This window comes from Alnus glutinosa, chromosome 9 (assembly GCF_958979055.1).
Source record: "Alnus glutinosa chromosome 9, dhAlnGlut1.1, whole genome shotgun sequence".
NCBI classification, from domain to species: Eukaryota; Viridiplantae; Streptophyta; class Magnoliopsida; order Fagales; family Betulaceae; genus Alnus; species Alnus glutinosa.
Genome location: NC_084894.1, coordinates 19,569,596 through 19,584,112, shown reverse-complemented (window position 1 = coordinate 19,584,112; position 14,517 = coordinate 19,569,596). Strand labels below are relative to the sequence as shown.

Sequence of the window (14,517 nt, the reverse complement as noted above, 5' to 3'; positions counted from 1 at the left end):
TATATCCAGGGGCAACGTGTTGGAGGGTTTCACAAATATTTTTCTTCTTTTATTGTTATTCCAAAAGTTGACTTCACATCTCGGTCTAAAATAATAAATTCTCAAAATTTCAAAGTCCTTTAGAACCGAGGTTTTTCTCAAAATCACAATTTCCAAAATATCATTTTTATTCAAAACTTTCACATCAAAACCAATTTAAAACGAATCCTTCATGTAAACAAAATTATTTGAAATACCGAATAAAATAATCAAATCGAAATTTTTGCAAATAAAGGAATAATTAAAGTAATATAATAATTTGAGAAGGGGTAGAGGGTTCCCTTACTTGGACTTTCCATAAGCATCGGGATCTAGCTTTTACCAAAATACTTCCTTGCACACACTTCAAGCCTTAAACCACACAAAACTACACAAATCCCACAATTTTCTCTCTTGGCCTTAGGTGTGTGTGTGAGTGAAGCTTGATGGGTATTGTGTCTTCCATTTTGGGTTCTATTTATAAGAGAATGAATGGTTAGGATCAAGTAGACACATTTTGATCCAATGGATGAGAATTAACCTTACCTACCACAGTGCACTCAAAAATGCACTCAAACTTACCTACCACAATGCACTCAAACTTACCTACCACAATGCACTCAACCTTACCTACCACAATGCACTCAAATTTACCTATCACAATGCACTCAAACCTTAATATATTATTCTAACATTATTATTATTATTATTTTTTAACCATTCTCATTGCTAGACCAATCTACTATGCCTAGTTTCTCACTCAAGGAAATTACTATTTTCTCAAAGGTGGGTTGGGTTTGTAGATAGCAATTGGAATGGGTTGGGTTAAGTTCAAAGATGGCCCAATAATGAATAATGTGAATTTAACATGTGAAATGTGGGTTGGGTTTGTAGATAGCAATTGGAATGGGTTGGGTTAAGTCCAAAGATAGCCCATTAAAGAATAATGTGAATTTCCGTCCAGAACAGGGGTCATATTTTTCACGGGTGTTTTCATAGCCTTAACGACGTCCAAAAATCATGAAATTTGGAGGGTAGCTAGAGGACTTCAAGACGAGCGTTCAGAATTTTGAATCGACCAAAACGGAGTTCGTTTGACCCTGTTTTCGTTATTCCAAAGTTTAAGGTCTGTTTTGAGTTTTTATCAAATTGCAACTATAAACGTTTCTACAAACAAAAATACACATTTATTTTCATAAATAATCGTAGTTATTCTTTTTCCTTATTAAAAATGTTTTAAAAATTAATTTAAACCATTATAATATATATCCTAAAATCTGGGGCGCTACATTCTTCCCCCCTTAACAGAATTTCGTCCTCGAAATTTGTAAACTATAAAGTTTCCTTCAACAAAGAAAATAAAGCATACTTTATATTATCTTGTCATAACTATGACTTCCAATGTAACCATCACTATCCACATCGTTTCCATTTCCATTAGAAAATCCTTAAACGTCATTTCTAAATCCAACTGTTCCTATCCTCAAGTAAGACAGTCTTAATTCTTCAAACTTCAAAACATATATCATAGACACGTAAGTCAAATAAATCATAACTATCCTTAATATCATGACAAAGGTATAAAGGCTTAAGATCAGATCTTGTAATCATGATTTCTTTTAACAACAAAAATGTGTAAGACACTATCATTTTCCAAATCTTGTCTCCAATCATAGGTAAACCTCAAATTATAAATCAGGCAATATCCTTGCATTCCATTGCAAGATTTAACCTCGAAGTATAGATCAATTAATCATCAACGGTATACTTAATATCTAATAAAGGTGCAGAAATTCTAAGATCATCCAGTATGAACATCAAGTCTGTAAATCAGCAAATTTCAAATTCAAGGCTTAAACCTCAAATAACATAATCAGTTTCCTTAATCATATTAACTGATATATAATTGATTCCATTTACTGCCATGTAGTATTTCTCACTTTCCAAAAATCAACTAAGCATCAATATCAGAAATGCATCGAAACCTAGTCTCCACATTTGACATTACAATCATCACGATTCTGGTCAGAAACAGTATTATCCCATAAAAATTATTCTGGTCCAAATAAACCTAAAAATGGGATTTAATCATAACATATTGTTTTCCAACAAAATTTTTGCAAATCATATTTCCATAACACCAAAAATTCCTCCAATAACAAAATCATATATTTCTAGTTCCGTAATTCAGAATTGCCTTAAAATATTAACCTATCATCAAAATCCGTAATCACTGGCTACTATCATAGTATTGTTATTAATCTTTTAAACCTCAAACTCATCCTATATAAATCAGATTGGAAATCTTTCTTTAGAATCCCGATAGTTCATCAAAATTTCAATATACTCAAAAGTACTCGAATCAGCCAAAACATATCATATTCATACTTCAAAACATCATCATAATTGAAAATCTAAACTTCATTTAAGAAATCCTCATTACAGGAAAAATTTCTTGTATAACGTTTCCTTTGTGCAGATGTTTTCCAGATAGTCTTGGTGGAAAGCTTGCCAAATGGAAACATGGAATCCAGGAAGGAGAGGGAGGCGAGGCAAGCAATCAGGAAAGGATATGAGTGCGGTACTCATATCGTGGTGCTCTCTCTCTTCTGTCATAGATCGCCATCACCGGATTGAGAGTAGATGCCAGAAAAGTTTATGGTGATGCGAAGGAAGAGAAAGATACTTCATCTCAGAAGCGTGATCAAGGATAATCTTGCTTCTGGATGATATGATCAAAAATAATCTTGCTTCGTTGTATGTGAATCTGGTTGTGATGCTGCATTTTTCCAACTTTAGACTTTGAAATTGGTTATGAAACTACATCTTCCTTCTCAGGAAGCGATGATACCAGAAGAAAATTTTGGCTTTCAAAGCGTGAAGAGTTGAGAGCTCAAAGGTGTGCTTTGCAAGGAAGAAGATGAGCGAATTTATAAAGGAGATTTGAGAAGGAACGGTGCAAGTGGTACCAACAGTGGATCGTAAAATCTCCATTCTTTTTCTCGGAATGCTCATCCAGCTCATTCTCGGGATGCCCCTTTACGACTGCTAGTTGCGGAAAGTGCGGCGAGAAATCCGGAAAAGTCTTGGGTGAATTCGGAATTCGAGAAGGTGAAAAGGGTGAAAATTGAAAAAGAAAGAGAGTTCGTGATTCGAGAGCTGTCTGCTAGTGGTGGTGGCGGTCAGGCTCAGAATGACGTCTATTAGACCGCATCCTGTCCACTGATTAAGTTCTCTTTCCCTTCAGATCTTTTCCAATAATCGCTTCATTTCTATCTTTTCTCCTTCAGGTCCTTTGAGGAGTATCATCATTTCCTTAGTTTTTCCAAAAATGGCTTCCTCATCCTCTCAAAATAATTTTGATCTAAATACTGCGCCTGAAGCGCTACCAAAAATTTGGCGTCCATTGTTCCTATCTCAGAGAGGTCCTCTTATGACTAATGACTCTGTGATGCTGAGTGATGCAGTAGCTGCATCCGTGGCTCAAGGCATCATAACTCCTCGAGATGAAAAGTTGTTGGCGGATAGGACTGATGCTCAAGCCATCAGTGACTCTTTGGCATTTAGTATTCAGGGTGCTTCTTCGGTTTCAAATATGGCTCGACGTCTGCAAGTTCGAGGGAATGAAATTCAAGCGCTGAAAGCTCAAATTTCAACTTTGCAGCGAATGTATATGGACTTTAGGCGAAGAAATTGGGTTCTTCAACAAGAGAATAAAAAACTGAAGAAGGTGGTAAATTCCTATGCGAAATACTTAGTAAAGAGGTATGCTGAGTTGGAGCAAAACACTAATCGTCTCCAAGGACAACACCAGGATCTCTTGCGTGCAGTCCAAAATCTTAGGGTTTTCCACCCTGAGGCTTAGCCAGGTATTCTATTTGATCTAGCAATTCTTTACTAACAAAAATAAATAACTAACTGTAGTACTATGAAATACCTGCAGGTATAAGCATACCGAATTCTCCGGGAATGATGCAGAAAAGGTCCGATTTTGCAAGTCTATGGTTTTCTTTAAATCTAAAGTGGTTCATCTTGTAAGACAATAATTATTCTCTACGTACTGTTCTTATCTCTAAAACTCTCCTAAGATTGCTATAATCCTTTGAACTGTTATTTCTTCTCGATCTATTGCTAAGGTATAACTCTTGTATGATATCATGATCTTCTTTCTTATTTCTGCATAATCACTATCATCCTCAAATTTCATTAGATTAAAACCCTAGTACTACTCCAATTTAATTCTGCAGTCAATCAATACTCAGATTTGCTAATTATAAACTTATCTGCCAAGCAAGGATATCTAAGAGAATCAATGAATCACATAATCAAAATCTTATTTAACTTAAGCTCTAGAAAGACCTCCAATATATATAAACTTCTCCAAAGTTCGTCAGATGCATAGGGAAAATAATCTCTCCAAAAATCATCAAATCATTTGATCAACTAATTTCCTCATATATATATAAATCAGTCATTTACACTTTATACACCTATCTTCAAAGATACCAGATTTGGAATAATAGATACCCATTAGTCGTAACATATCTTTCCTTTATATCCTAGGGTTAATCGGATAAACCTCAAATGTGTTCAGCTAGGAATCAGACGTTCACTTAATATCTAATTCATTAAATCAGTCATCTCCAAAAATCAATGTGTTATCAACATCTAATATTACAATCAATTACCATATTCCTGTAGCCTGATTTAGGAACAACTTCCTTTTGTCCTTCACATAGCATTACTCACTTTTCTAAAATTCAACTAGGCATCAATATAAGTGGTATATCATAACCTATTCTCCATATATGTTCATCAATAGGGGTTGAAGTTTCCTTCCATTAGGAAATTCTTTAACATAAGTCTAAGTCTAAACATTCTTATCTTCAAGTAGACGATAGTCGTTCATTCCTTAGACCTCAAACACGTAAATCACATCAGGAAATCACACTAAGCATCAAACTATAAATCAAGATATGGTTTACCTCAATCATCCTCAAATGCAGCTTAGTGAGAGGCAAAAATAATTTCCTCAAGTAAATTCTTAGTCTATAGAATTCTCCGATGTTCAATTAGTTAGCTATCTCCTCTAGTCAATTCAATTGATCTCTTATACCTCAAAAATTTGTTCCGATTGTACATGTATTACATCATCAGCTAGGGTGTAAAGCTTTAAATAAAATCTTGTAAATAACCCTTACCTGAAAAGATTTTTGTTTCTCTTATCCTCAAAAGGGTGTACGAAAATTATGTCTCTTACCTTTATCTCCAAATTAGTCCATAGACTTCAATTTATCATTTAGACATTATTCTCATAGGTCAATGGATTCGACCTTAACCTCAATCCAATTCAATTTTACCATTGATCAATCCTCAAATATGATAATTAGAGCATTTCTCAAACTTAAGATCTTCCGAAAGATTCATCTTATCATGTGGATTATCTTATCCTCTAGAAAACTTCAATAATTCCTCAATATATTCTAACTTCACTAAAGTTATCTGATCACAAAAATATAATTGCTCCAAATATCCTCAATTTACTCGATCAACTTATTCTCTTATATGTCCTTAAAACACATGAATCAGTATCTATAGATTAAGTGTCCATCTTCAAAAGGATACCATATTCAAGATCATAGATATCCTTGTTTACATCCTACAGTAAATCAAGAAATCTCTAAACTTCAATATTTTTCTCTATGCACATAAAATATCTATGTGATGCTTAATATATTTATTGACTTAATATCCATAAATCTGCCAAGTTATTAAGCATCCGAATTTCTATAATCTATATCTTTAAAAGCATCTCATAAATCATGACTATACCTCAAAATATGGTGGTCATCAATACCTAATCATCCAAAACAGTTGGTTTATAACCGATGCAATTTGCTATTCCTCGAGAAAGATTGTACCACTTAACACTTAGTTAAACAGGTCTTGAAAACCTATCATACTTTGATACTGATCATAACTTACTCCTTAGTATTGATTCCAACTTAGAGACTTCAACCTTAATAAGATCAATCCTAGGGTTCACAAAGTCAAACTGCTATGATGCAATTCCCTACAGGGTAGCTATTGCGAGGTCTACATCTAACTACTCAGACATCAAGTTATAGTCTCGTGAAAAAGAGTATGACATAAATGAATGCGTTGTACCAGAGTCAAAGAGCCTAGTGGGATGAAATCAAAAGTGTACCCGTCACTACTTCGTTTGACGCTGATACATCACCTGGAGTTAGGGTATATACACGTGCAGGCGTAGTATTCCGTTGTTTCCCTGCAATCCTTAGCGAGGTGTTAAAAAAAAAAAAAATAGGGAATGATTCCCTAGCACTGAATACAAAACAAGAAAGGACGGACTCTACTAGGCCGGAATGTGATTTCCCATTACCCCACTAAGTCTATCTTAATGATCTAGCTCCTAAAGTCTACAGAACCTTATAACCTTTGCTCTGATACCAAAACTGTAACGCCCCCAAACCGCTAAGGGTTAGGTTCGTCCTTTTCTCTTTAAAAACTGCAAAGATTCGTAAGGTCTGCCAAATATCTTAACTAGTATGCTGATTTAAATAAATTAAATATAATAATGATTTTAAAACTCAGAGCTTTTAATAAATGCGGAAACGGTTTTTTTCGAAATAAACAATCATGTTTGATTCAATAATTAAAAATCCAAGAAAACTAAATTTGTTGTGCAAGTGCACTTATTAAGAAAACATGAATGCAATATTCTAATGCATTCCTAGATCCCATCCCGGCCACCTACGTCTCTCTGCTCATAACCTGAAAACAAAAAACAAAATAAGGGGTGAGCACAAAAACATGCTCAGTAAGGAAATCCTCAACCATAAAACAGTTGAGTTAAATTCTTTTAAAAATCTCCAAAACAATTGTCAAAACTCATTTTTATACACAAGATAATATATATATATATTTGAAATTAATTAGTTCTCATAATATGCCCGGTACACTATTACACCCTGTGTACGTAGGGTTGCGCGGTCGTTGCTGTGACCTTGGGCAGGTAACGCGGTTTACCTGTGGCCACAGGCCCCACCCCCGTCAGCTAATTAATTGAAGTGCACTTAGACTGACATAGAGACGGATACCGCTTTCACTAAGTGAATCAGCGGGTGCGCTTCCATCTCAAGCTACGGTACCGAGCTAAATCTCTGCGAATCTCTGCGACTAGGGCCCAAAATAATAGTCTCCTCCACACACGTGCCCTTTTCAAAATTTATATATATCTCATAGATTTTTCTCACAAAACTTTCTCATTCTTTACTTGTATATCCATGGGCAATGTGTTAGAGGGTTTCACAAATATTTTTCTTCTTTTATTGTTATTCCAAAAGTTGACTTCACATCTCGGTCTAAAATAATAAATTCTCAAAATTTCAAAGTCCTTTAGAACCGAGGTTTTTCTCAAAATCACAATTTCCAAAATATCATTTTTATTCAAAACTTTCACATCAAAACCAATTTAAAACGAATCCTTCATGTAAACAAAATTATTTGAAATACCGAATAAAATAATCAAATCGAAATTTTTGCAAATAAAGGAATAATTAAAGTAATATAATAATTTGAGAAGGGGTAGAGGGTTCCCTTACTTGGACTTTCCATAAGCATCGGGATCTAGCTTTTACCAAAATACTTCCTTGCACACACTTCAAGCCTTAAACCACACAAAACTACACAAATCCCACAATTTTCTCTCTTGGCCTTAGGTGTGTGTGTGAGTGAAGCTTGATGGGTATTGTGTCTTCCATTTTGGGTTCTATTTATAAGAGAATGAATGGTTAGGATCAAGTAGACACATTTTGATCCAATAGATGGGAATTAACCTTACCTACCACAATGCACTCAAAAATGCACTCAAACTTACCTACCACAATGCACTAAAAAATGCACTCAAACTTACCTACCACAATGCACTCAAAAATGCACTCAAACTTACCTACCACAATGCACTCAAAAAAGCACTCAAACTTACCTACCATAATGCACTCAACCTTACCTACCACAATGCACTCAAATTTACCTATCACAATGCACTCAAATCTTAATATATTATTCTAATATTATTATTATTATTATTTTTTAACCATTCTCATTGCTAGACCAATCTACTATGCCTAGTTTCTCACTCAAGGAAATTACTATTTTCTCAAAGGTGGGTTGGGTTTGTAGATAGCAATTGGAATGGGTTGGGTTAAGTTCAAAGATGGCCCAATAATGAATAATGTGAATTTAACATGTGAAATGTGGGTTGGGTTTGTAGATAGCAATTGGAATGGGTTGGGTTAAGTCCAAAGATAGCCCATTAAAGAATAATGTGAATTTCCGTCCAAAACAGGGGTCATATTTTTCATGGGTGTTTTCATAGCCTTAACGACGTCCAAAAATCATGAAATTTGGAGGGTAGCTAGAGGACTTCAAGATGAGCGTTCAGAATTTTGAATCAACCAAAACGGAGTTCGTTTGACCCTGTTTTCGTTATTCCAAAGTTTAAGGTCTGTTTTGAGTTTTTATCAAATTGCAATTATAAACGTTTCTACAAACAAAAATACACATTTATTTTCATAAATAATCGTAGTTATTCTTTTTCCTTATTAAAAATGTTTTAAAAATTAATTTAAACCATTATAATATATATCCTAAAATCTGGGGCGCTACAGAAGAGCCTGACTAGCCTAGTGAGGACGATGCCGGCACACATGTAGAGATACCCCCAATTGTAGGTCTGGATAGTCTCATAAATGCTATCCAATGGAGGCACCATGATGTCAGCACGAACCACGTTCCGCTCAGCGAGGACATTGCGGTCCATGATTTTGGCTTGGAATGCACTCTGCTCTTCCTCTGTCCTCTGGCGGACCCTGCGCTGGGAGCTGATAGCAGACATGATTTTGCAAAAGAACCAAAAAGAATTTTTGCCAAAAAATAATCCACAAAACAAAAAAAAAAAATTCTTGTTAGGGTAACAAAAATTTGGCAGAATAACAGCAGTAAAAAGGACTTTGGAAAAATAAAGACAGAGAATATCACAATTAAGTCCAAAGAATTTTAGCATGGCAGATATATGCATCCTAAAAACATTCCAAAAAAAAAGATTCTAACAGTTGCAAAATAAACTGAAAGAAATAAGACAAGAAAAAAAATACCTGGAATGTGAGAGGAATATGCAAAAAGACAAGCAAAAACTTCACTAAAAGCTTTCTCACAATCAGCCAAAGGTAAGATTTATGGGGTATAGTGGAGAGACCGGCGATCTGGGCTATTTATAGCCACTGTGGGGTACCCGTCCGGACAGTGTTTTGATGACGTCCGGACGCGCGCTGCCTCGAAAAGGAGCAAAACGGTTACGCACGTCCGGACGAATTAAATTACCCGTCCGCCCGAAGATGACAGCTCACGTCTGGACATGTAACAGATCTCGTCCGGACTGCAAAACGCCGTCCGTTCAGACTCCAAAAAGGGAACCGTCCGAATTGCTGAACTCTACCCGTCCGGACGCTCCACACTGAAACACCAGAAAAACTGAGGAAACTTTGAAAGAGATCAAATTTTCTCAAGTCAGTGTCAGAACATGCATGTATAATCAACTGATAACACAATCAGAGAGCATCTCAAAACTAAACAGAGATATAAAAGAGAGTTAAGATTTCAATTAGCACAAATATTTTTCCTGGTCATAGAAAATTCAAATAGACAACTCAACTCACGCAATGCATGTGTGTTTGTGAAGACTCCTTTCCCACAAGGTAGACTTTCAATGACATGACATAGAGCAACTAGATTTTCTAGACAGGAGAGAAAATCAGTGACAGATTAGCCAAAAGTCAAACCTTATAACTTGCTAGGGCCTAGCCACCCTCATCTAATACACTTCCCTTGAGATGCAGCACCTAAGTGATTTACTTGTACCATGAAGGACAACATAAATGTTTTACTTGCACGTAGAGGGCAAGGCATAAAGCAAATGTAGCACAGAAGCAGTGAATATATACTTTAAAGCATAGATTTCATACGATTAACTGCTTGTTTCTTATGGTGCTGCAAACTGTATGGAGTGCCAGAGTTTTTAGGCTCTAGGTTCAACTAGCATGAGGTCAATTTGGTCATCTTATCAAGGACTTCTTCTCTTATCCAAAATTTCTAAAAGCAAAAGGTCAGAGAAGGAAAGATGTACCTTTAGGGGAGCCCGGGATAGTACACTTTTTCATCGCGTGAGGAAAGAAGCTATCCTACTTTTGCAAAAATAGGAAAAACACTTGGCCAATATAGTCATAAACTCTCAATTATATCTAAGCAGAGTAGATTAATGCTTACAGAATTGAGATATCAGGCAAAAATAAATGCAATATCTAATAAGCCAAGAGAAAAAAATTATCCTGCAAACTCTCCCTATATTTATTTATTTATTATTATTATTTAAAGAAAAGAACACAAACAAAACATGCAATATGGAAATGGCATCATATGCAAAGGCAAGATCAACCCTGTGGATGCTCAATGATGCCAATACAGAAAAACAGTCGCTCGACCTGCTTTTTCTGTCTTCCCAAAAAAAAATACCTGCAAAGTTCTCTCAAGAGACATAGGGGGCAAACACAACTTGTTCCTAGATTGCATATAAAGATGTATCAAGTTAAGATAAGCAATCAAACCTGATGCCATGGGATTAGGAACCAAATCCTAGGCATAAACACCTGAATCTGCTAGGTGCGTCGGTTCCCCCTCATGGGGTGACTATCCTTCTCGACCCAAGCCTGCCTTCTAGTGGGTGGTTGCTGGCAGGACTACATCATCCACTCCATCATGTCCTGCATCCAGATAGGAGGCTCACTGGAGTGTTGCTCTTCTTTCATCTTCTGAGGCCTTCTAAACTGCTTGGGTTTGCTCTTGTAGGTGCCACTGTGATTGGCTGGTACAAACCGTTGTTGAGGCCGCTGATGCTGAGGAGCATGAGACCAAGGAGCTTAATACTGATGCCTTGGTGCTTGTCCCCATGGTGCTTGTCCCCATGGGGCTTGGTAAGATGCCTGATGCCATGGAGTCTGATGCTGGACTATAGGTCTAGTGCCATAATGAGCTTGTCTGGGCACTTCTTTCTTGGCTTTGGCCTTTTGTGCTTTCAGGAGGGAGCACTGAGGGCGAACATACCCACTGAGACCGCAATGATGGCAAATGGGAGGTCTTCTGATGGAATGAGGCTCCTGAATGCCTGGAACATCATCATTGACCTTTTCCTTCTTTTTATCTTCAACAGTGGGAGGAGGCTCTGGGACTGTAGGTTTCACAAACACAATCTTTGAGGAAGAAGGAACATCAGAAGAGGGAGCTACATACCCGAGGCCAGTCTTGTCATTTGGGCTCTTCTGGATAGACAGCATATGAGTCAGCTTCTCATTAGTGACTCTCTTTAGCTAGAGCTGCGTCTCTAGTAGCTTTTCCTCGAGCTCTTGTACTTTGAGCAGCAATGAACTCTTCTCGGTCTACAAACTATTCAGATCATTAAGGTGCTGCTTTCGACCTTCCCTCAGCTTCTCATACTCTATGTAGAGTGTCTTGTAGGCCTCCTTGATCTCTTCCTCATTATTGCTATGCTCCGAGTAATACGAGTCTTCTTCTTCAAAATATGGGGCTACAAAGGCCAGAAATTTTATAGACTCTGGAGCTTCTTCTTCTGACTCATCACTGCGAGTCACATTGTATGCTTTCCCCTTACCCTTTTTAAGATTCCCGCAATCAGCCTGGATATGTCCAAAGCCTGAGCATTCAAAACATCGGGGTCCTCTGGGATCTTTCTTATCTTCTTCCTCAGGTTTACCTTTGCTCTGATACCAAAACTGTAACGCCCCCAAACCGCTAAGGGTTAGGTTCGTCACTTTCTCTTTAAAAACTGCAAAGATTCGTAAGGTCTGCCAAATATCTTAACTAGTATGCTGATTTAAATAAATAAAAATAATAGTGATTTTATAACTCAGAGTTTTTAAATAAATGCGGAAACGGTCATTTAGAAAATTTAATTATAAAAGATACAATAACTGAAAATTTTAGGGTAACATAAATGAAATGTCCTAATGCATTCCTAGATCCCATCCCGGCCACCTACGTCTCTCTGTTCATAACCTGAAAACAAAAAACAAAATAAGGGGTGAGCACAAAAAAACATGCTTAGTAAGGAATCCTCAACCATAAAACAGTTGAGTTAAATTCTTTTGAAAATCTCCAAAACATTTGTCAAAAACTCCCTTTTATAAATCTCCAAAACATTTGTCAAAACTCCTTTTTATAAATCTCCAAAACAATTGTCAAAAACTCCTTTTTATAAATCTCCAAAACAATTGTCAAAAACTCCTTTTTATATACAAGATATAATATATGTTTGGAAATAATCATTACTCATAATATGCCCGTATACACTCTTACGCCCTGTGTAAATAGGGTTGCGCGGTCGTTGCTGTTGACCTCGGGCAGGTAACATGATTTACCTGAGGCCTCAGGCCCTGCCCCCGTCAGCTAATTAATTGAAGTGCACTTAGACTGACATAGAGACGGATACCGCTGTCACTAAGTGAATCAGCGGGTGCGCTTCCATCTCGAGCTACGGTACCGAGCTAAATCTCTGCGAATCTCTGCGGGTCTAGGGCCCAAAATAATAGTCTCCTCCACACACGTGCCCTTTTCTCAAAAATTTCTCCTTTATATATCTCATAGAGTTTTCTCACAAAACTTTCTCATTCTTTACTTGTATATCTAGGGGCAACGCGTTGGAGGGTTTTTTACTCAAAATCACGATTTCAAGAATATTATTTTTACTCAATAATTTTCACATCAAAACCAACAAATCCTTTATATAAATAAAATAATTTGAAATACCGAATCAAAATAGTCAAATCGAAATTTTGCAAATAAATGAATAATTAAAGTAATATAATAATTTGAGAAGGGGTAGAGGGTTCCCTTACTTGGATTTCCCATTAGCATCGGGATCGAGCTTTACTCTCTTTGTATAGTTTCTTGGTTTATTAAATAAGAATTTTCACTAGAAAATCCAGTGAAAACGATGAGTTCGGTCACGGGAAAAGCGCCGGAAAATCATCGGAAAAGTCATCGGAAAGTCGCCGGAAAAGTCACCGGAAAGTCGCCGGAAAAGTCTACCAGAAAGTCGCCGGAAGTCTGCCGGAGTTGGGTCACCGGCAGGTCGGGTTTCCGGGTTCGGGTCACGGGTTTGGACTACTGCCGGATCGGGCTTCGGGTCTGAGATGGGTCGCGGGCTGGATCACAACTGGGCTAACAAAATATCCATAACTGTTCAACCCCAAGACCATAGAAGTTATATCCAAAATTTCATAATCTTAACCAACTAAGATAGTCAGAACTCGAAACCTCTCCTGCCAATGCACTCAGCCGAAAACAGCAAGGCACCCAACAGTACCAAACAGTCAAGACTCATCACCGAAGATGGGGTTCGGCCAGGCGGGGTTGCGGGTTCAAGGCCCTGGTTCACTGGGTTCGGTCACTGCCACAGGTTCTGGGTTCACTGGCTCGTTCCACCGGCGGTAACCCAGTGGCAGATCGGGTTGCATGGTCGGCTGTTTGGGTCGCCGGATTCTGGGTTCATGCCGAGTCTCGGGTTCAAGCGGGGTCACTGCTGGAAATCTGGGTTCGGGGTAACTGTTCGCGGGTTCGTGGTTGCTGGGCCGTCTGGGTCGCGGCTTCACTGGTCGGAGCACTGATCCGCCAGAAACCGCACCCACGGCCTCGATTTGCTGCAGAACAGCCGGAGATCGGCTTGCCGGAGATTGGGTAGAACTGGGTCACGGTTTTCCTCCGAGTTTCCTGGGTTACGGGTCTTCTGGGTTTGGTCTCTCTCTCTCGGGTCTGACTCTCTCTCAATTCTGCTTCTCTCAAGTCCCTCGGTTTCTCCCTTAAGTCTCTCAGCACCTCTAAATCTCTGTTTCTCTCTTCTCATAATCACTCTCTGTTTTGTCCCTCTGTTCTCTCCCTCTATTTCTCTCTACCTCACTGTCTCACACTTTCTCACTCTGTCTCCTGTAATCTCTCAGTTTGCAGAGAGAAGGAAAAGAATGGGAAAGAAGAAGAAAGGAGAAGAAAGAATGAAGGAAGAAGCGTGCGATTTGCAGGAGATGGTGGTCAGTTATATAGCTAAGAGTGAGTGGGAGGTTTGGTGAAGTGGAGAAGATTGCCGCAGTGGTCGATTAGAGAAATGTTGAGTGGGAAATTTGGTGAAGTGGTCTTGCTGGTGGGAGATTAAGAAATTGCAGTGGATTATGAATCTTATGGTTGGGTCACGAAGATAGTGCAATTGCTCAGGGAAGATGCACTGTGATGATTGTTCAGATAATATTAAAATTGTAAGGTGGAGAAGATGATTGTCAATTTGTCGCAGTGGAAAATTCATAAAAACAGAGTGGAAAGGGTGATTTGTATATTCCGAACATTTAAACAAAAAAA

General features: G+C 37.7%; 2 long non-coding RNA genes across 2 annotated transcripts in view; both read right to left on the bottom strand.

The window, feature by feature from the left end:
- LOC133878424 (uncharacterized) overlaps positions 1-559 on the bottom strand; it is a 30,492-nt gene extending 29,933 nt beyond the window's left edge. The window contains exon 1 of the long non-coding RNA XR_009901901.1: positions 326-559. This is a non-coding gene — a long non-coding RNA (uncharacterized LOC133878424). The remainder of the gene's footprint in view (positions 1-325) is intronic.
- An 8,081-nt stretch (positions 560-8,640) lies between these two features.
- On the bottom strand, positions 8,641-13,429 carry LOC133878423 (uncharacterized). Its single transcript, XR_009901900.1, has 4 exons — positions 13,008-13,429; positions 10,704-12,168; positions 9,198-9,556; positions 8,641-8,924 (listed from the first exon to the last, which is right to left on the bottom strand). It is a non-coding gene; the product is annotated as an uncharacterized LOC133878423 (long non-coding RNA).
- Between the last annotated feature and the right edge of the window lie 1,088 nt (positions 13,430-14,517).